Below are 22,418 nucleotides of genomic sequence, written 5' to 3'. Positions count from 1 at the left end.
CAAGAGCATCCTCCTTAGTAAAAATGACAGCGCTCATAGTTCTAAGCAAGTGGCTTATGACACTGGATTTATAAGAGACTCTTCTCATAAGTAAATTATGTAGAAATATGAGAATACATTTAAGCAAATATGAATCCTTATCTATTTATGATCCTGCTTGGGTGGCTTTCAAGTTTGATTTTGGAAGTTTTGCCTTATCGTATAGTTTGTAGAATATGAATTTTGAAAAAACATTTCAACATATTTTTATGTTTAGTACAGAGGTGGATCTAGTTGCCAAATGAATGTGTCCTAAGTCACTAGAAATAGATAAAAACACAAAAACAGATTATAGATGCTCTCACCAAGTGAGAGGGTCAGAAGGGAGTTTTCCCAGTATCTTATGAAGGCTTGTGTTCCAACAAGAGTTATATTGTTTGAATACAGTTAAAATTGGAGGAAAGGGACGTTCCGCTTGGTCCTCCTGAAAGCAGTTATTCAGATTGAGCCTTAGAACTGAGAATGCTGCCGTCATGCTGAGAAGACAATGGGACCACTTTCTTGTGCCACACATTGTTATCTGTTGACTTGGTTGTTGGTGGTTGTAAGACTTCACTGTCAGTGCTGCACTATCCAGGATTGCTCATGAAGGGGAACATTCCTCTGTGCTTATACGTGTGTCATTCTCTGACTTTTGTTTTTCCTTGAGATTTTATTTCAGCCCTTTCCAGGGGGGAAAACATTGCTTCATGCTTTTTCTGCTCCAAGTCTATTAATACAAATGGCAGGGTTTTACTGAGAAGGAGAGGAGGTAAGATGCTCAAGGCTGGCTGGCTGCTTAATTTAATAACACAGCACTTCTCTAACAGTGAGACGTCGAATTGTAACAGTTGGTGTCTCAAGAAAGGGAATAATTAGGCAGTTTCAAAGCTTTGTGATTGAATTGTTTCAGAGGTGACTATTGACTTTAAGTGTGGATATAGGTCTCAGGCAACCTTCACTTTGCTTGGAACTATTGAAAATTTAGCACCTTTTCAAGTTGTTAAAAGCACCCTGAAGTTTGACTACATCATAGACTGACTCCTAACCACTGCTGTGTCCTTAGGATATTTGAATATCCTAGTGTGCAGCTTAAATTTTTCAAAAAATTTCCTTTTGATTCATTTTAATTAGATGAGCAACAGTTTTTCATATGCCATATTTTATTGATTTCAAGATGCACATTTTCCCCACAGTAGTCTTAACAATCGATGATATGAAAACATGTCATAGTTTGATTGTGAGCATTTCTCTTTCCTTATAGTTCTTAAAATGAATGCTGTATCTTACAACTGATTGCAAATTAGGTGCAGTAAACCAGTAACAACTTCAGGTATGGTAAGATCTTTCAAAAATCAAACAGTAGAACAGTAGGGTACCACTTCACCAAAGTTAGAAATCATAAGCTTTAGGCTTGTGATTAAGGCTTATGACAAAACAACTTTGCACTTATTAAAAAGATACCTGTGTGTTGTCTTTGTTGTATATTTAGTTCAGTCCAGAATATTATAAGTAGTCACAGCCAATGAGATTATAATACTCTTCAAATCTGTAACTATAGAAATCTACACTTGGGGCTGATAATTGTAAAGGCTTTTAACATGAGGCAGAAATTTAGTGATTGAAGATTTGCAGCTTTGCTATGGTTATATGCTCTGTAACCTTTAAACCTTCACTTCATTTGTAAAATAGACACTAACATTTTTTACTTCTTGCGTGACTGTTATATAATGGGTGCATTAACAACTCTGAAACGTTTTTGTTTCTGAGACGAAAGATGCTGTGTAATATTGGAATTACAACTTTTTGTATATAGACGTTCCTGTGAAGCTTAAAATAAGGAAAGGAATATTAGGGATCTTTCTTTCTAGTGATAACTATAAATGAAGCCATTCTGTCATCTCCCTTCTGCAGGATGACACCAGTGGAATCTCTCAACTCTCCAAACTGATATTGATGTAGCACTCCTCTAAACGAATTATTTGATACTAGATGCTTATACTTTTTGCAGTAATTTATTAGGAATAAAAACCACCTGCTAATTCACTTCAATCTTATGTCTGGGGCATTTGATGTACCTGTACCTTTGCTTAGCCCTTAAGCTCACAGTGTTCATGAAGGTAGTGCAGCGTTTTCATTTTTCCTGTCCTCGCTTTCTTTACAATAGCAGTCGTCTGCTCTTCATAGAAACTCAGTTCCGACACACAGCATGGACAGAGGAAACTGCAGTTTATTTAATGTAAACCTAGGTCTGCAGTTTCCTCTTCTTGTTATAACAATAATGACCAAACCCTGAAGTTACATACAGATTTCCTTTCTTTTATGATTTTAAAATGCTTCATCGACCTCATTCACCATTCCTGGGCCAAAGCTAGTTAAGTAGACCGTGATAAAATTTGAGTTAGAACCCAAGTTGCCTATTGAGTCATCCTTTTGACTAACCTTCATTACTTTTCCAGTTCTAGAATGCCACATAGATGCCAAAGAGAGAGCTAATTTGCAGCACTACTGCATGGGGAAAGACATAAATTTGATAGAATAAAGCCTTTGTTGCTGGTACATCTTGTTACAAATTGAAGGGGATTACAGCTTTCTTAGTAGGCATTTCTAATATTTTCTTAACTGCTAAATGCTGTGATTATAAATGCATGCCATTAGAGAAATGCTTCACTCTGTGCTTTTGCCGAGGTGTTTCTGAAATTTAAAAAGTTAAATGTATAATTATCGCAGGCTTCTCAGAAAGCACTCCATTTTTCTATTTTCTATTAACTAGCTGTAGGCGCAATTAGCAAGCACTCATTCCTATGTGTTGAAAATTATTATGGAAGGACTTTCAGAAGGGGAAAGAAATTGGCTGTGTCTTCTAAACATTATGATAGTAGAGTTAACATTGAGCTGTTGGTTCTTTAAAGAAATTATCTCTGTGTAGGCATTGTATTTCCTAGCCTCAATTCTGTGACTGTGCCAATAGAGGAAGGGACACGTGTTATCAGATGGGGACTTTTGAGCATGACCCTGAAGAATGACTAATGGTCATAGAAGAAGGCAGGGGACAGCATTCTAGGCAGAGGGACCCACGGGAAGACACATAACTGCAGTCCTGGTGATTCCTAGGGAATGGAGAGGGGTGGGCTGGGAGGCAGCCTAAAATTCCATTATGAAAGACTGGTAAGCTACCCTAACGAGCTTAAACTTGCCTTTTGGCAAAGGAAAGCCATCAAATAAGGGAAGTGGCATGATCAGATGTGGCCTTTGTAAGATCTCTCTGGCATTGCTTTAGAGGAATAATTGAGTGAAGAAGAGGGAAATGTTGGAAAGAACCTTTAGAAAGCTACTGTAGTGAGTCAGGTAAGAGGTGCTAGCTAGCCTGAACTGGGGCAGTGACCATAAGAACGGAGGCGGGAGTAAATGTGGAAAGTCATTTACACAGTAAAATTGACAGAATTCAGTGACTGGTAATGGGGGATGTGCATGCTGTTTTATAGTAAGCAATTTTGAAGGATTCTTTGGTATAGTGGCAGACATAAGAATGTTCTGTTTCTTACCACCTTTGCCAGAAAGCTACATAAGCCATTTACCTTACTTTGTTTGCCTACAGTTTGCTTCAGGTGGCTGAGATGTTCGTATTATCTCACTGACAAATTGTTAGGTGGGGTTCTGGCAAACACTATGGGGACAACACAAACTTTTCATTCCAGAACCCTTTGAAAATACCTTAAACAGAGAGAATCTCTGGTAGCTCCCAAATAAACTGACACATTTGGCCAGAGCTTTGGCATTTGCTGCAATATGTGTGCCTTCCTGAGAATTAACTTGGATTTTAGGGTTGCTCTCCTGATCTGTGTAGTCTGAGTTGGTGTTACTATACTTCTATTCTAGAATACTCTCTGTCATCCATTTATTCGCTAACTTCTGTTTAAGCCGATGTCATAGAGGAGCCAGACTAACTATGGTGGCTCCTGCCCTCAAGAAGTATAGTCTAGTTGTGGAGAAAAAATATCCACACAAATGGCTGAGATACAAGGAAGCAGTGAAGAGAATCCCAAGAGAGATACATAGGAGTCTGAAGAAGAATTTACACCTGAGGAAGCAGGATTCTTATATAGGGCAGAAGTAGAGTTTGACCTGGACCTTCAATTAGGTTTTGGGTTGGATTTAAAGAATCCACATTGAAGAAAAGTATTCCTAGTGGGAAGACTAGCATTAGAAAATGCACAGAGATACCAACATACTAGTTGCTTTTTGGAACTCTGAAACGATTTCATGTTGCCGGAATACCAAGAGTTGTGGGTGTGGGAGGGGAGGCAGGAGAAGGAAGATTTCATGAGAAATGAGATTGGGACCAGACTGTGGAGGATTTTGAGGGCTGAGAAGTTTTACTTCATTCTAAAAATAATGAGGACCGACTGAGCATTTGGTTTTCTAACTTTTCCTAAGGAAGATGGTTGAGGCAGGGCCTTCATGAGATAAATTACATTATTTCAGTCTGACTGAATAGTGACTGAATAGTGAGGGAGCTGAAGAGGGATTAAGCAGACTTGGGCCCAGAGTGAATTCAAGTCTGATTGCCTCTGGAGGGTGTCTTCCTTCAGCCTTCATCACTGGAGTGAGGACTGATAGGTGGCCCAGAAACCAACGTAACCGGAACCACAGCAGTCCTGTGAAAGAGGGTATGCACTCGGAGGGCAGCCCTGGAGGACAGAGACAGAAAGAATACGTAGGGAGGGATGGGGGGTGGGGGGCAGGGATGCAGAAAAAGAAAAGGTGCTTGCCCAGTTGTTACTTAGATTTGAAAAGCTTATAAACTCTTCACAATTTATTTTCAGCAAAATAGTTACATCAAAGTATGTGTCTAGATGGATGTGGGTCCTATTTTCAGGACCATAGCTGCACTGTTTACCAGAAAACTGAGCCTGTATTTTTCCTGAAATGTAGTTTATGCTTTGTAGTGTATTAAATTGTAGATTAGAAATACCGACAATAGCTCCTAAACTGACTTCCTGACTTCCAGCTGTAGAAATGAGCAGTATCTGTAAAATGTATGTGAAAACCTTGTTCAGCAATACTTTCCCTAGGGATCCTGTCTGTATCCCTCCCTTGCCCCACCCCATTTTCTTCTGTTCCTTTGTTAAGTCCGGGGACCCACCCTACTTCCTTCCCCTTTTCTAATTCACTCATGAAATATGGATGGGTGGGAAGGGGATTTTGCACACTCTGAAACTGCATCTTGGCACAGTCTGCTGCCAGGGTAGGGTCTCTATCACTCAGCCTCAACCGGAATTTCCTTTTCCCTGTTTCCTGCAGCCTCATCCTGGAATTCTGCCTACGTCAAAGGGTTCCTTGTTTAAGGATTACGAGGGGAGAAGTGGTTTGGAGTATTCTGGCTGCTGTCACGCTTATTTTACATATTGAAAGTTGGTCTCTACCTTTTTCCAACTTTCATTTTGTCTGTATTTTTTAAGCAGTTAAATATAAGGTGAAAATCTTCTTTTTACGCTATATGAATTACTAAAAGGAAAAGAGGTTTTATCATTGTTTTCAAACTTATAATTATACATCTAGGTGAGTAAAGTTTCAAGGAATCCCCAGCATTATTTGAAGTTTATCAGTATTTAGTTTAACCAAGAAACCACTTACTAAAGAGAAGTAGAACTTTGTAACACTATTGTAATGGAATTGAAAGTCAGAACTACGGTATAATAGGCAATTCATAATACATTAAGTTGCCTGATTATAAACTGAGAAATCACCTCATTGAAACCAGTTTATTTTTCTTAATAACAAAATCCTGACTTTGTGTTGGGTTGGTATTAAAGTATGGAATTAGGCTTCCTGGAGTGAGTTATTATAGTCCATTTTTAATAGGGAATAATATGGCCACAGAGTAACAAAAAAGTAGAAGTAGTTAGTTCTTGCCTCCAAGAAGTTTACAGTCTAGGTGGGGAAAGAATTTCTACGTGGAAAACAGTTAACCATTCAAGACAGCATTTAATGAAGTGTCTAAATAAGACATTTAGAGGAAAGTAAAATCTGGCAAACACATTTCACAACTGCAGCAAACCATGCTCTTCTCATTTACTTAGGAACAAGGTTTACAAGTTTGGTTCACTCTGTGTGCTCTTTAAATTCTAGCTTTTCCTCCAGAAAAATAGCAGTTAACTGCCAGTGGAAGTCAGTGGTGTGCTCCTGCTGTCTGGTGGAGCCATCTGCTCATTAGCTGTATTTTTAGGTTCTCACAAGAAGCCCACTGCAAGTCCTAACATTTAAAAAAAATTAGTTTGAGCATTTTTGGAGAGGAATTTGTCATTATGCTATTTTTTTAAAGTGCTCAAGTTTATTTTAAAAGGCCCAATTAAGAACATTGATACTGGCTCAGTTCGTTTGATTTATCAAACTCATGTTATCAAAGGGTCTTTTTATTCTCTGCTGTACAGATGCTACTCCTAGCTTTATTAGGTTCTAATTCTTGTAAAATTAAAATAGCCATATCATCTGCAATATGGTTGAAAAATCATTAAAGTGAAGATTGAAAAACAAGTTGTCATTGTTTTTTTGCCCTCACCCTCCTCCCCCAGTGGTATATCTCACTCCAGACCCCAGGTGACCTTATATTCTTTTCTTCTCTACCCCCAAGAAGGCCTGATCTGCATTAACATAACAGTGTTACTACCATATAGACTGGTGTCTGATCAGGCGACACTAGAAACTTTTGCCAGGCTGGTGTTATTTGGGTTTATAATGAATGCTTTAAGACAAAAAGTTTAGGGAAAGGATGCACAGACGGATGGAGAGTTGTTCATGATAACTGTGTACTACTGAGGTTTAGAAAAATAAAAAGAAGAGATGTCAAGAAGTAAAGACACATGGGTAGCAACTTACAGTGTGGCTTGGTTCCCAAAGGACTGCCCTATGACATCTCTGACCTCATGAGCTAATGCTCTGCGAGAAACTCAGAGACTGAATTCACAGTTTACCTGTGTGGTCAGCATCCAAGTGCTGTGGAGGCATTTAACGGGGACCTTGGCTAGTCTAGGGAGTCATGTACATTTACCTGAGAGAAAGACAGAATCTGAAGGGTCAGGAGAGCTATGAAAAGTGAGGAGGGAATGGTATTCCAGGCAGAGGAAAGAACACATGTGATAACACGAGGGCCTGATGTGGAGAAAAGAGCAGCTTTAGAAGCAGAACCAACCAGCTGGAAGCTAAGTGTGGACTGTGGATGGGAGAGGTAGGGCCAGGTGAAGAAGGCACAGGAGCTGGAGGATGCAGGACCTGTGGGTTTATCCAAACATTGTGTGCTAAGAGCAATAGCAAGCTCTTGTGTAGAATTTAAGCAAGAGGGAAAAATGATTAGATTTGAATTTTTAACATTCCTCCATTGCAATGTGGGAACAGATTTGAAGGAGAAGAATGGGTCACATTCACTCCTTCAAAGCTTTCTGGTCCCCCTTTCTTCACAGTCCTGTCAATTTCATATTAAGTAGTAACCAGCATACATACAAGGGATTTGCTGTGGGCAGCCCAAGTCAGGGGACTTCAGTTCCAGTGAAGACAGAATGTCCAGTGATAGTTCACTTCTAATTTATTACCTTTTCCCTAAAATATACTGTTATATCACCATTTTTCTTTTAAAAGTTGACTTGGAGTCAGTCCTATTTTTGTAGAAATGAATTTTGTGCATGCACATAATATGAATATCTTTTGTTAATAAACACCATACAGGTAGATATGTTCACTTTAAATACAACTTACTGTGCTGTATATTTGCCTTATATTGATTCAGCCAAAGTTTGATGATTTCTGAGTCATTCATATACTTTGGTTGCTAAAGATGAGGAAAAGGAATTTATAAAAGATCTCCATGTAGGATGCAAAGAACCTTTTTTTCCTTTTGCAGTGGGAAGTGGGTGGAAAGGAAAAATTCCATCTGGCATCCAGCAGTCCTAAATGTTGTTTTAAGATAGCAAAAATAGAAGATTGCTGAAAATATCATAACAGAACATAACAGACTGTGGGCAAGTGTACAGTACATTTTTTCTAATAAATCATGCTAAATATGCATATTTTACTTACAACATGACCAAGTTCTTGTTTGCTGTTACATAAAAATTTGTCTTTATTTTTTGTAATAAAATTATCTGCTCTCTTTTTGAAGCGAAAAGGATGATTGTTTTGGTCTGAAGAGGTCAATGTTGCAGTACTTAGGTTTAACTGGAATAGGTTTTGAATTTTGCGGTTTTCCCCTCTTTTCCAGCATTTCCCTCCTACATTTAAAAACATGGAGAAATAAGATATGGCATGTATGTTCATTTATTGCACATTTGTACATAAGTGAACAAGGCTCAACCATTTTAACAAATCCTTGTAAATGCCCTCTTTGTTCAGGTTCCAGGAATGACTGGGCATGACTGAGGCAAAAGTGAGTCAGAGTAAAGGATTAGGGGCACCTCAAGATCCAAGAAACACATAATAGGAGAGAATAATGGTGATAATGAGACAATTAAGATGTCAGAAAGTGGCTTGGAGGTATGGATTCACAAGAAGGCTTAAAAAACTTAATGAGTCATAAAGCATATCTGGGTGACCTCAGAGGTGGGAGTTGGGGTGGAATGTGTCCAGGTAAAATTTTTGCCCTCCATCATCAAAGAGAGGAGAGAGTGGTACTTCATACAGATAGTTCTTAAAACCTTTCATGATCTTGCCTTGGCTAGGATTTATAGAAGTAGAACAAGCTTTATGTTGACACCCCTGTGAATAAAGAATTCTTAACATTCCCCAAATGGCACAATGCATAATAAAATCCCAAGGTGAGTTTTATGGTTGATGGATGCTATCACTTTCTCCCTATTCAGTCAACTTATTGTTATTACAAATTGGGGGTTTGTGATGATGCATTATTTTTCACCATCGATCTGAGTAGTCTGGAGTTTTCCTCTGAGAGTCATAGGCATTAGAAAGAACTTTAGATATCATGTGTCTTAATGGCTTGGGGAAGGAAATCTTTATTTCTAAAACTGGCACCTGCTAAATAGGATTATAAGCAGTTTCCTCTAAAATGGGCAAAATACATTCTATGACCATTAGTTCTGTTGGAAGTGCATTAGTCCCAAGAAAATGTTAAAACATTTCCACTGATAATATTCTTCTAGTAAAAGTAGATACCTTTTAGCCTCTGTAATCAGAAGCAATTTTGTTAATAACTTATTAACAAGTATATACAACACTTCTTTTGAACTGCTCCTACCCTACCTATTAGCAGTTAGCCCATCGAAAATTAGTGACTTATGAAAGTGGGCACAAACAATTTGGCCACCAAAAAATAAATGGGATCATTCAGTTCTTCTCATTAAACACCCATCTGGAAGTACATGTCTAAAAATTATCTCAGTATTAAAACAACACTCAGGTATAACTCTAAAAACGGGGGGCGGGGGGAGGGAGAAGGATAATTGAAGTTACAGACATAATACTGTCCTCTCTAATAATATGTATGAGTGGAATTTTAAAAGATATGTACTTAAAACTGTACGAAATGGAGACATGAGAGCACACACAGCCCAAGTTGGTATTGATTTATACCTACAGGTTTGTGACTAAAGGGTAAGCCAAGAAAGGGATGAAAGGAAGATCTTGAGCCTGAACAAGGACGACTTCTGCCTATTCCTTAAAATCTGAGAAAAGAAACTTTGGAACAAAAGAGAGAGCCAGTTTTATTCTGATTGTCTTTAAGGAATATACTTGAATGCCAGATGTTTGTGCACAGAAGCCTTTCATGACTTGTTGAACTATTAAATGCCATTTCCATGATAATTTGGCAATCACATCTGACCTTTATCTCAATTGTCAGTAGATCCCACTTCCATCCCAAGTCAGTAAATCTAAGTTCCTGTCCTTTAGTATTACTCATAAACTTGGCACATAGAGGAGATGTGCACAGACCTGACAGAATTCACCACACCCTGGAAAGAACCTTATTAATAACGATCAGAGTGGCTGTAGGTACCTTCAGCATCTGCAGCTGCACCAATAATGGTGCCCCGCCCTTTGTGGTTTGCGATTTTTGCATCTTAGCTCTGACTTCTACTTTACGTTCCACATCTGGCTAGTCCAGTTCTTCCGTAGAATCTTTGGGAAAGAACGTAGCAAAAGAGTGTCTTGTTGGTCTCATTTTGGTCCAAACCCAAGTTTTTAGATTGCTTCAATCCAGACTAAAGAAGCAAAAAATGGTGACTTTTCCTTCTGAGTGATAGATGATAGTAGGCTGCAGACATCTCAGTCTAGGGGACCCTATAAAAAAGAAGAGTTGGGCAGCACAGGCCTGTGGAAGACCCAGTAAAGGGAATTACTCTTTAGCTGAATGTGATGAGCCAGAGACACAGGGATTTTGGTCACACTGAGGTCTTCAGACAGAGGCCAGCATCCCTTATAATCATCCCTTATGATCTCTGCTGAACTGATCAGACATTTAGTTTCTCCACCATTAGCAGCTTAATTCAGATTCCTTCATTTGAATGCACAGAGATGATTACAAAGAGTTATACTAGTCAAGTTAGAAGGCAATCAAATAGCTCTTTAGCTTGTTGCCACCAGTGGTGGTCATTCAGTGACAATACATAAAGTTAACTTTGTTGATGGCCTAAATAATTTTAGTGTCAGTACAACCTTTTTTTTATAAGTAGAGCAAAATTTAAAAATATCTGGCCAAGATTTATTCTTACCTTCATTCACTGAGAAAAGCATTTGTTGAGCACCTATGAACAAGACATCACATGAAATAGAACAGAGACAGAAATGAGCAAGGTGTGATGTGAGCCCCAAAGATACCAGCATTTAATGAGACAGAAGCATGTGAAATGAGACAGAAGCATGTGAAAACCCAGACAGGAAAACCCAGTAAAGAAGAAGGGCAAAAACACACAGAAGAAAGGGCCAGGAAAGGCTTCCAGATGGGAGGAGAAAGTGCACTTTGAATAAGGTATTTGTTTCCAGAAAATTGTTTTCTTACATTCCTGTAAGGCATTTGCTAAATTAAGCATCATCTTTTTTACTTCCTGGGTTATGGCCAGGTCAGGACATAAATTATAAATGACAAAGATTATAAATCTCAAATCTAAAGGAGGTTGCACATTGGAGTTTACAATTCATTCCCTTCCCCATTTTCTAGCTACAAAATACACTTTTCCAAAAAAAACAATTGAGTATACTATACATAGTCCTTGGCCTGTTTCACTGATTGAATTTGTTTTTGGAAACAGGCTTCATCTGGAAGAGGTTTACAGGTGTTTAACAGTCCAGAATAAAGTAGCAGGCAACTTGCTGGAATTTATAGCACATTTCTGCTAAAGAATTTTTGTTGTTTAAAGTTGTTCTCCTACTGTAAAAGTAATATATGCCCTCCATAGAGAATTTAGAAATAATAGAAAACTACAAGGAGGAAAATAAAAATTTAATGATAAACCGCTATTTCCTCCCCCCACCCCCTTGCTGTCCCCAATCTTTGTATTTCTGAGACTTTCCTCATATTTTCATAACATGCTTTACTTAGCTACCCTTCCCTGGGGGAATTTGCTATTATAAACTATAATGCGCAACTCTCCAAAAATCTTTACCTAAGTTTATATTCTTAAAGATAAATTCCTAGCAGCAGAATTACTACTTATAAATATAAACTGCATTACTATCTTTTATGTTTTTGCTCAACCACTTTGCATAAAGCTTGGCTAGTTTTTACTTAAATCAGCAATATATGAAACTACTTGTTCTGTAATCCGTTCATCTTAGCTTTCACCTTCATTGAGTGTTATAATTCTGAGTAGGAGAAACTATGCATCTTTGTTAGGTTGATGGTGGGGCAAGGGAGAGGGAGGAAAATACTATCTTGTTCAAATGTACATTTCTAGTGAAATTGAATATTTGCAACTTATATCAACCTATTTGTCTTTCTTCTATAAGTACTTTATTTTTCTCCTTTCTCATTTTTCTCACTGAAATTTTCTCATTGATTTGGACAGTTATTTATATATGAAGGATATACAATTTTGTCACATTTGTTGCATATTGTTTTCCTCAGTTTGTTTTCTACTTAGTTTGTTTCCTAATTAGTTTTTTTTTAAATATATACTCTAAGTTCTAGGGTACATGTGCACAACATGTAAGTTTGTTACATATGGATACATGTGCCATGTTGGTGTGCTGCACCCATTAACCCGTCATTTACATTAGGTATATCTCCTAATGCTATCCCTCCTCCCTCCCCCCACCCCACAACAGGCCTCGGTGTGTGATGTTCCGCTTCCTGTGTCCAAATGTTCTCATTGTTCAGTTCCCACCTATGAGTGAGAACATGTGGTGTTTGGTTTTCTGTTCTTGCGATAGTTTGCTGAGAATGATGGTTTCCAGCAGCATTCATGTCACTACAAAGGACATGAACTCATCCTTTTTTATGGCTGCATAGTATTCCATGGTGTATATGTGCCACATTTTCTTAATCCAGTCTGTCATTGATGGACATTTGGGTTGGTTCCAAGTCTTTGCTATTGTGAATAGTGCCGCAATAAACATATGAGTGCATGTGTCTTTACAGCAGCATGACTTATAATCCTTTGGGTATATACCCAGTGATGGGATGGTTGGGTCAAATGGTATTGCTAGTTCTAGATCCTTGAGGAATCGCCACAGTGGCTGGAGCTGTTCCTATTCGGCCATCTTGGCGCCGCCTCTCCTAATTAGTTATTTTTATACACATGAGTGAAACTGTTAATTTTTTTATTTTTTAAATTGTCTTTAAAATGAGAAATCCCTTCATTCTGTAAAATTTTATTTTATTTTTTCTGTTCCTTTTGGAGTTGCACTTTTCACTCAGATCTTTTTTTTTTTTTTTTTTTGTGACATGGGTCTCACTCTGTTGCCCAGGCTGGAGTGTGATGGAAAGATCACAACTCACTGCAGCCACAATCCTGCCACCTCAGCCTCCAGAGTAGCTGAGACTACAGGCATGTACCACCACACCCAGCACATTTTTTGATATTTTTGTAGAGACAAGGCCTCACTATGTTGCCCAGGCTGGTCTCCAACTCCTTAGCTCTAGAAATCCTCCCAACTCACCTTCCTAAAGTGCTGGGATTATTAGCATGAGCCACTGAGATTGGCCTCACTTGGATTTTTAATATAGCTGTGATTTATTTTTGTAATGTAAGATTTCTTGATCAACTATTACATGCATAGTTTTTCTTCAGATAATTTACTATTTTATCACTAGCATCAAAGACATTCATTTTGTTCTGGAAGAATTGAAGTTCTGTGATGAACAAACTACCTCCCAAGTTAATATGTTGAGTGCTGATTTAGTAAATCACCTTACCTCTCTGAGCTTCAGTCTTCTCATCTAATAAATTAGGATATTAGAGGTCTAAGATTTCTTCTAGCTCTAAAATTCCTTTCTTAACTTGAAGACACCCTTCCCCCAAAATTCAGCAATATCCATGCTTTTGAGTATTGAACTCTTTCTGGGAAAATGTCACCATTTTATAAAGGATACCAATTGATTACTCAGGAAGTTCTGAGTAGCTCTTTTTTCACTCTGATCGAATATGTCTATCAATGCTAAGAATCATTCTGTTCTTTTATGTTCTAAAAATACTCCAGTGGATAGAACTTCTAAAAATTTACTCTGTGAAATGGTGTTGATACAGGACAGATGGCTGATCTAGCATATCCAGCTAGAAGTGTCTGTTATCAGGACATTAAAATGATATTTCAAGTCAAGTCATTAAATATTTGGAATTGTTTTTCCGAGATCAGAATGTCCTGAGGGTCAAAATCTGGAATTCCCAGATCTCTACAATGAAGGAAATGCTTGCTCTTACTGCCTTGAACCCTTAGAAATACGAAGAAAGTAACCTAGTTCTTGATGTAGTTAGGTTCATTGGCCGCTACCCACTAACTCCAAATTACTGTTTTTAAAACATGCAAATTTTTGTCTCTTAAATGTCTATCTCTCACGTGAAGAATCTACTCTTTGAGAGCATTCCTACGTTTTATTTGAACTTTTATCCCCAGTGTTCAGCACTCGGCTTTCAGTCAGTGTTTGTGGTACTGGAGCTGATAGAAAAGGAAATTGTGGGTGGTTTGAAATGTTTCCCAGAGTCAAGTACTTAAAATCACATCCGTAAAAATCCAAAGTTGTACCAGCTTCAGGATTCCAGTTCACTGGATATTTAAAGTTTTACATTAGAAGTTTTCTACCTTAGAGAATGAACCTGGAAATGATAAGCAGAAAAGGCAGGAAGATTCATCACCAATAGTCACTTTGTAATATAGAAAAATCTTTGGAAGAATCCATCCCTGGTAAAGAGTGGATGCAGACTTTCAGACTTTAATGGATCACAGGTTGTGGCGCAAAGATCTTACCTGGACAGGTTTGTATGTGAGGATTTTGACCTTCTTTGGCACTCCAGGTGCACATTAATATTCAGGAAAAGAGAATTTATTTTTTGTATGTGTTATCATTTTAATACTAATTCCTCACTTAAATACTAATTCCTTTTTTGTTCACCCAGTCTGTCCTCCTGTCCTCTCCACACCTATTCCCTCCCTTAGAGAAAAAGGCAGGGGAGATCTGCCACTATGCAATCAAATTCATCTTTGTCTTATTTTAACCTTCTCTCTTCCTTTTTACCTTCTGGTTTTTTGTTTACTTTTTTGCTTGCCTCTCAAATCATTTTAGCAATATTTAATTACATCTTACATTCTTTTAACCTGTTTTTATTTTATTTTATTTTATTTTATTTTATTTTATTTTATTTATTTATTTTTGAGACGGAAGTCTTGCTCTGTCGCCCGGGCTGGAGTGCAGTGGCTGGATCTCAGCTCACTGCAAGCTCCGCCTCCGGGTTTACGCCATTCTCATGCCTCAGCCTCCCGAGTAGCTGGGACTACAGGCGCCTGCCACCTCACCCGGCTAGTTTTTTGTATTTTTTTTTTTTAGTAGAGACGGGGTTTCACCATGTTAGCCAGAGTGGTCTCGATCTCCTTACTTCGTGATCCGCCCATCTCGGCCTCCCAAAGTGCTGGGATTACAGGCTTGAGCCACCACGCCCGGCCTTAACCTGTTTTTAATACCAACCTCCTGTTACTGTTCCATGCACCAAGAGTGACACTTTGTCTGCCTTTATCCCAACCTTGTTTCAAACTGTGAAATGGAGTTTCTGACATGGTTACAGCAGAGACTAAAGGCGTGCCTCCCTAAAAACACCAAGGAATGTACAAAACATGAAAAAACAAGAGTGTTTACTTAAGATGCTTTGTATCTCCTCACTCCCATTCCATGTGATCTGGCAGCTGCTACAGTAGCTAGAAATTTCTCATTCCATAACTTGCATAAATACTGAAACTCCCCTTTTGATTACTGCTTTGCCCCCACGGAAGTTCCACACGCATGCATGCACACACACACAGGCATATCTTCACGTACACACATGCAGATGCACGTTGACACACACACACACAGGAAATTTGGGAAGAGTGATAGAGTTCCTTGACTTGAAGCCTTTCAATTTTTTAGAGTGTATTTCCTTTTTAAGTTTGAAGAATACTTCTGCTGGGTCTTCTCAGAGGTAAGAACTAGCTTTTTCAAATAATTTCCGTTTATGAATTAGTTCTTCACTGAGTCAAACACAACTAAGTTTCAGATCCTATGGGAGGAATTTGAGAGGAGTAGTCAAGGCCATAGGAACCAGTCAGGGATAGCTATTTTATGCTGCTCTGGGAAGTCATGTTATCCTCTTGTTATTCAGTTGTAAAGGCTTCTGTAAAACTGCTGCCATGGATTATTCAAACCCCATGGGACAAATATATCTGCAACCAGAATGTAGAAACTTTAATCATAATTTAGTGTAGGTTTCTGTCCTACCTTTGGGCTGCTAGTGAAAAGCAGTGCTTCTGGTCACTGGCAATTTTTTTCCCTTTCTTCTTCAACATTTCAGGAAATGCTTAAGGATCTAATTTAGATTTCTGCATCCTCATTTCTTCTGACGTGATCTCAAATAGGCCTCTGTCGGGTCATGTGTGCACACTGTACCATGCTGTCAGTTGCCCATTGACCCCGGCTGCTGGTTTCAGGGAACTGAGGCACTGCTGAAGAGCCCTGGTCCACAGCATGTAGGTGGTAAGTGGCTCAGAGAATCTCAGTGGTTTCCTAGTTTGGCTGACCCTTCACCTATTCCCTCGGGCCTTCTAACCAGGGCGAATGGTTATACCTCCGAGTCTCTGCAGAAGGAAATAACCACCATATCTGGAACAGAGGAGCAGCAGAAAGCAGTGGCATGCCAGCTGCCTCACTTCTGGTGACCATGACTGGCATCACACCTTGTTTGTCATTGCTGTGTTTTCTCCTGTGTATACTCCAGTCGTATCAACAATGAAGGATGCAACTGTGCCTTTGCAGATCATCAGTAACCCTGACCAAAGACCAAGCGCCCATAGAGCATTAGCTGTCTCTTGACATTTTATGTTTAAAAATGTAAGAGTCAGAGAGACAACTGAACTTCCTTGTCTCCCTTCTTTTAGTTTTTGGTCTCTAGAGGTGTACACTTCTTGGTGAGTGAGATTTGGGGTGAGGTGAGTAACAGAAAAAAACAGGCCCACATGCCCATGAAAGTGATCAATTTCATCATCCTTAGTACTCCTCTGGCAGAGGGGCTTAGAACCTCCTTTTCTGCAGGTTCCCTGAGCTCTGTAGTTAATTCTCTGCCTCTCAGTAGCGCGTACAGCACCATAGGCAGTGGTTTGCATTGCAGTGGAAAAAATTTTATGATATTTGTGTGTGTTTTTTAAATTTGGATGATTTTGATATACACATACATATAAACAAAATCATAGCAAGACCCTGATACAAATTCAATTTTGTAATACTTCAGTGTTAGTATACTTGGATGGCATACAGTTACAATATAGTTTGTATATTTTTCTGCCCTCTATTTATTGAGGGCTTTCTCTGTGTCCAGTGTTCAGTTGGGTCTATAAGGTAGGGATTATCGCATTTCACAGGCAAGAAAGCTGATGCTCAGAGAGATAGACCACCCAGCTAGTAAGTGGCAACTCTAGGATTTGAACTAGGTCTGTCTTCGCTTTGGTGGATATCAGTTTAATTTGATTCAGGCCATAAGTTCTTTGAAGGGCTGCCATCATCTGAGTTTAAGTTTTGTGCTATTAAGAATTGGTTATTACCCATGAAATAGAGAGAAATTGACCATATCCCTGGCTTGCGGCTTGGTGGAAGGGTTCTTGGTAAGACGTGTAAATCGTTAAACAAATTAGATTTATCTACTCATTGATGATTGAACTGTAGTTGGGGTGGCAGGGGACTGTGCTAGGCCTTCACTGTCTGTTTTAGTGCCTAAAAGTCCTGGAAGATGCATAATAACCTTATTTTTTAGATGATGCTTTGGAGTTTGGGGAGTATATTTTTATTCTCCCAGAAACACAGCTATTGGATGGCTGCTGGGATTTGGCTGTAGATAAGGCAAGCCCTGTAACCCATGTCCTCTCAGTATAGGTTGAGGCCTTGTCTGCAGCTGTGAACTCAACCATTCTTTGAGGACTGGCTTCTTCCTGGGTAAGAGCTGGCTCCAAAGACCCTGGAGTCAGAATCAAGCTCCCTTTCTTCTGCCAGAGTGCTATGCCCATTACTCAGACTTAGCCTAGATCTGACTTTAGAGCTTTGGTTCCTGGCTACGGTGGACTAGATTTTGTCCTTTCGTTCTGCAGACGTCAGGCTTGAATTTCCCTTTTCTACCCAAGCCTGCCGCTTCGACTTAGTTCCTCTGAGACTGAACCTCTGCCTCTTTGCTTTTGCTGACCTCTCTGTCCTTGACCTTGAGCCATTCTGATTTACAGTATCTGTCCACTTATCCATCATTTGCCAGGCCATGCATTCATTTAACAGACATTGTTCTGGATGTAAAACCAAACCAACCAAGCCACTGTTCTCATATAGCTGTCATCAGAGTAGAACTGTCCCTGCCATTTCTCCTCCCTCTTCTACCCTCCATCCCAATCCCAAATCTGGTCATCATCCAAGAACTTTTATATTGGAACTAGAAGCCTGCTGGAAAATATTTAATAAAATTTAAGCTTTTATGATAAACAGCAACACCTGTGTGATTGACTAACCACTCTCAAAGGTCACATGGGAAGTGTAGATTGTGAAACAAGCTGTAGAAGCTAAATTACAGTAAACTGATGTGGGCACTAGACAAGAAACACTGTTAAGATCATAAAGCATGTAGAAATTGTAATCAGTCAAGTAGGAAAATGCTAACACACCCTACCCTAAAGCTTTTAGATTTTTGAGTTGTTTTCTGGACAGCAGGATGATGAAATACATGACCAATATGGTGTAGTCTAAACTAATGAAAACTTAACACAAGCTTCTCTGGAAACTGTGAAATGTGAGGCATGCTGGGCTGTCTCTATTTGCATCCCTTTCTCCATTCTCACGTCTGCCCTGTGCTGGGACAGCGAGTCCTCACCACACACTGCGGAATGCGTCACCCTGGATTTCTTGTCCTCCTGCTCTGAATGGGATGCAGCTGGTGGGAAGCATCGGCAGGAGATCAGAGGATGGAAGGAGAGAAAGGTCAGGATATTCCTCCTACGTCTGTCTAGCTTCCTCATGCAGTTCTGGCAGTGACTGCAGCTCCTCCTTCGTAGCTTCTCATTTATGCCTCCAGCTTCCAAAGGGATCCAATACTTACCTTTACCTCCCCTTACCCCTTCCAGCCCAGGGCTAGTTGAGATCTCCCTCTTTTCTAGTCCTGGTTCTCTCTCACCATTTTTGCTTAGTTTCATCAAACCTACCTACACAGCTGTAAATAGCCCCTTCATTAAACACTTTCAAAACCCTTGCTGAGTGTGCATTTTCCTGCCAGTATCCAGAATGATCTGTCAAGCTAATACAACATGTTGAAATATATTCATAATAAAAAGACATTGACTTTATATTTCAAGATGCTACAGTCTGTCCCATCTTTTCTGCTCTATTGTGCAGTAGGTTACTAGCTGAAATTGGCCCTGGGATCACATTGCTAGGCTTGCTCTGGTTTTAGGGTTATTAGACAAGTTGTTTTGTATGATGATACTCTTAGAGGCAATGAGATTTAATACATACAGTTTTTCTCTAGTAGCCAGAAATTTTCTGTTTAGTCATACATATTGGTTTTCTGTTGGAGTTTGGTCAAGTTCTGTAATAAATATATGTTTATTTTCATATCTATAAAAGTCAGACTTTACCTAGATTTTATAAATGTTGGGATGATGAATCCTATTAATCTTGCTTAGGCTTTCATTAGAGTTATTAATCTTAATATGTGTGGGATTAAAAAAAGGAAAGAACTAATTATCATTATCTAAATACTCTCCTTCTGCCAGAGTATCTTGTACAAAGACGTATTTGTTAGGCCAGCTCCTTTGTGGTTGGGTGAGTCTAAGCGGCTCACCTTGACATACATCTGCTAACTTAATCTCTCTCTTAATCAATTCTATCTTGCCAGCAATATTTTGACCTTTTTAAAAAACATCTGTTTACTTTTTTTTTCATGAGAAAAAGAATCGTGAGATACATTGTCAGCAAATTATCTAAGGGTTGTTCTCGAACAAAATTCTTTTTGGCTAGAGGAGATTTTTTTTTTCAGATAAGTATTATAATTCTGCTGTACCCACATTTATAGAACAGAAACAGATGTGGGTATTGATGGCTTGGTCAGCTAGGCTTTATATGAATTTCCATAGTACAAGATGGGAAGAGATACCTAACTGCTAAATCATGCGCCTTCTTCCTATTTAGGAGAGCCAACACTTTGGGCTTCTGTGAGAAAAGTGGAATCAAGATTAGTTTTGTAGAATCTTTGTGTTGGAAAGGGTACAAAGTATAGCCCTGACTCTTGATCCAGAATCATCTTCATTTGTTCTATGATATTGCTGATAGACTCTGCTTCAGCTTGAGGGACAGCTGGGTCCATCTCTGCTGTTAATACTTCTTTATATTGGTCCCCAAGCAGCCACTTTTATCTCATCACCCACTAGTGGAAAGTCACCTTTCTAGAACGTCATGAGTAATTCCAGGGCTTCCTCTCCCACAGGGTAGAGTGGCTCAGAAAGTGGAAATAATCTGCTGCTACTTATCCTCCCGAACTCTTCTTTGTTGGACCTTCCAGCTACCGAAACTGTACCTCTCAGGACATATTTCTCAGAGCCCTTTGTGGCTCCCTGGGGCAGATTCATGTGTTCCCTGGCCAACAAATCTGTGTCCACAGACTCATCTCTGCCCAGTTCTTTTTTTTTTTTTTTTTTTTTCAATTTTAAGGTAAAACTTACATAACATAAAATTAGCCATTTTAAAGTCTATAATTCATGTCTACCCAGTTCTTGAGCCCATCAGGCCCAAGGCAGCTTATATACTGGGAGCCCCATCTCCACCAGCCTTAACCTGCATATCTCAAGTTGCAGAGACATAGGTGCCCACAAACACAGCCTTCCTCTAAAGCCAGTCTCTGCCGTGTTTAGCTCTGTTCCTGCCTTGGTCACTGATTCGGGTCTGGTCGACACTTCATTTTCCACTTGCTGGGTCTCGAGCACTGCCTGATCTGAGCTGGTTGAGCTATGGTCACACCACTGCACTCAGATCCTGCCAACTCTCTTCCTCTCTTAGAATGAAAGCCCTTGCATGGCTTTCCCAAACCAGACAAGACATCCAGAACTAAAAACCGGCTATGCTAGAACTTTTGACTTTCACTTTGGCCTAGACCTCCCTGTTGCCGGACCCACCAACAGATTGCCCTGCACTGGCAGTCAGCTCGAGGGAAAGTGACATCTCCTTTGATAGTTGTCATCTATAATATAGAGCATTGGCCATCTTAGGGGACAACTGTAGTTCTGGTTAAGGGCACTGGGGTCGAGCCTGTCTGGGTTCAATCTCAGCTTCACCATCTCTCTGCTCTGTGATCTTTCTTACTTAATCTCTGGGCTCCCGTCTCCATTTGTAAAATGGGAATTTTCATAGCATTAGTCTCATAGGATCATTATAGTGATTAGGTAAGGTAGTGGATCTTCAGCCCTTAGCTTTGCCTGCTGTATGGTAAGCCCTCAGTGTCAGTTGTCATCGGTTTATCTGCCTGGTCATGGCTGATTCCTCCCCAGTTGCCCGTTCCTGGTAGTTCTGTTTGTTGCATATGGCAGTGTTGTCTCCTTAGTTCTTCAGTTGTTGTTACCTCTACCACTATGGAATAAAATTATGTTAGCTATTAATGGTCCAGTAACTGATAATTGCATGATGTTTTATACTTCACAAAATACTTATCATATCTTAAGTAGTGGCCAAGGCTTGGTGCTGTCTCACATGAGCTACTCTCAGGCTAAGACCCTGAATTAGAGCAGGTCATTCTGATCTGATGTATATGTAACTCCTTGCCTAGCTTTGCCATTGTCCAATTTAACAAGCATGCCAGCTGTTCTTCTCAGCTTAGCCTGGTCTGTTTGAGTGCCTCAGCTAAGCTGATGGTCAGAATGCAAAGCAGGGCAAGCCAGTGCCCTGTGGAGTTTGATGACCACCAGCAGAGTTTGACGATCCCTCCTTAGGAAGAGAATCTCTCAGTAAAATGTCCCTTCTCTCTGGGCTCTATCACAATTCACCAATTGAAATGTGTTCTTAGAGATTTAAGGTATTCTTTGGGAGACTGAGGTGGGCAGATTGCTTGAGCTCAGCCTAGGCAAGACCAGCCTAGGCAACATGGTGAAACCCCGTCTCTACAAAATAAAATAAAAAATTAGCTGGGCCAGTGGTGTGTGCATGTAGTCCCAGGTACTCAAGAGGCTGAGGTGGGAGGATCACTTGAGCCCAAGATGCAGAGGTGGCAGTGAGTTGAGATTGTGCTCCTGCACTCCAGCCTGGGTGACAGATTGAGAATGTCCTCCCACACCACCCCACCACCACCCCCGAAAAAAGAAAAAAGAGATTTAAAGTGTTGCTCTCTAAACCTCCACTTTAAAATGCAAATGCATTCATTCATCCTTTGTTTATAAACGTATTCAGTAAATATTCATTGAGTGTGAAATGTCAAGACCTGGCTAACTATTGGGAATTCAAAGTGAAAGAAGGTAAGAGTACTTGCCCACAACTGAGCTTGGGCAAGGTGGGGACAGAAAGTGCATCAGTAAGTGCTCCTGAGAGTGCTGAATTAGAAGGATACATGTGGTGCTGTGAGGTCACACAGAAGGGCCAACAAGATCAACCTGAAGACCAGGGGGCTTCCTGGAGGAGGTGATTCTTGAAGTGAACTTTGTGGGATAAGTAAGTGTTAGGCCAAGAAAGTTGTGAGATGAAAAGAGGTATAACGAGCTATTGG

The 22,418-nt window shown here is 39.7% G+C and overlaps 1 protein-coding gene across 1 annotated transcript in view; it reads left to right on the top strand.

Annotated features, from left to right (window-relative positions):
- RAPGEF5 (Rap guanine nucleotide exchange factor 5) overlaps positions 1 to 22,418 on the top strand; it is a 247,705-nt gene that overhangs the window by 144,068 nt on the left and 81,219 nt on the right.

This window comes from Rhinopithecus bieti, unplaced genomic scaffold (genome assembly GCF_001698545.2).
Source record: "Rhinopithecus bieti isolate Rb0 unplaced genomic scaffold, ASM169854v2 scaffold_5882, whole genome shotgun sequence".
In the NCBI taxonomy this organism is placed as follows: domain Eukaryota; kingdom Metazoa; phylum Chordata; class Mammalia; order Primates; family Cercopithecidae; genus Rhinopithecus; species Rhinopithecus bieti.
The sequence above is the reverse complement of the archived record's forward strand: the minus strand, read 5'-3'. Positions and strand labels throughout refer to the sequence as shown.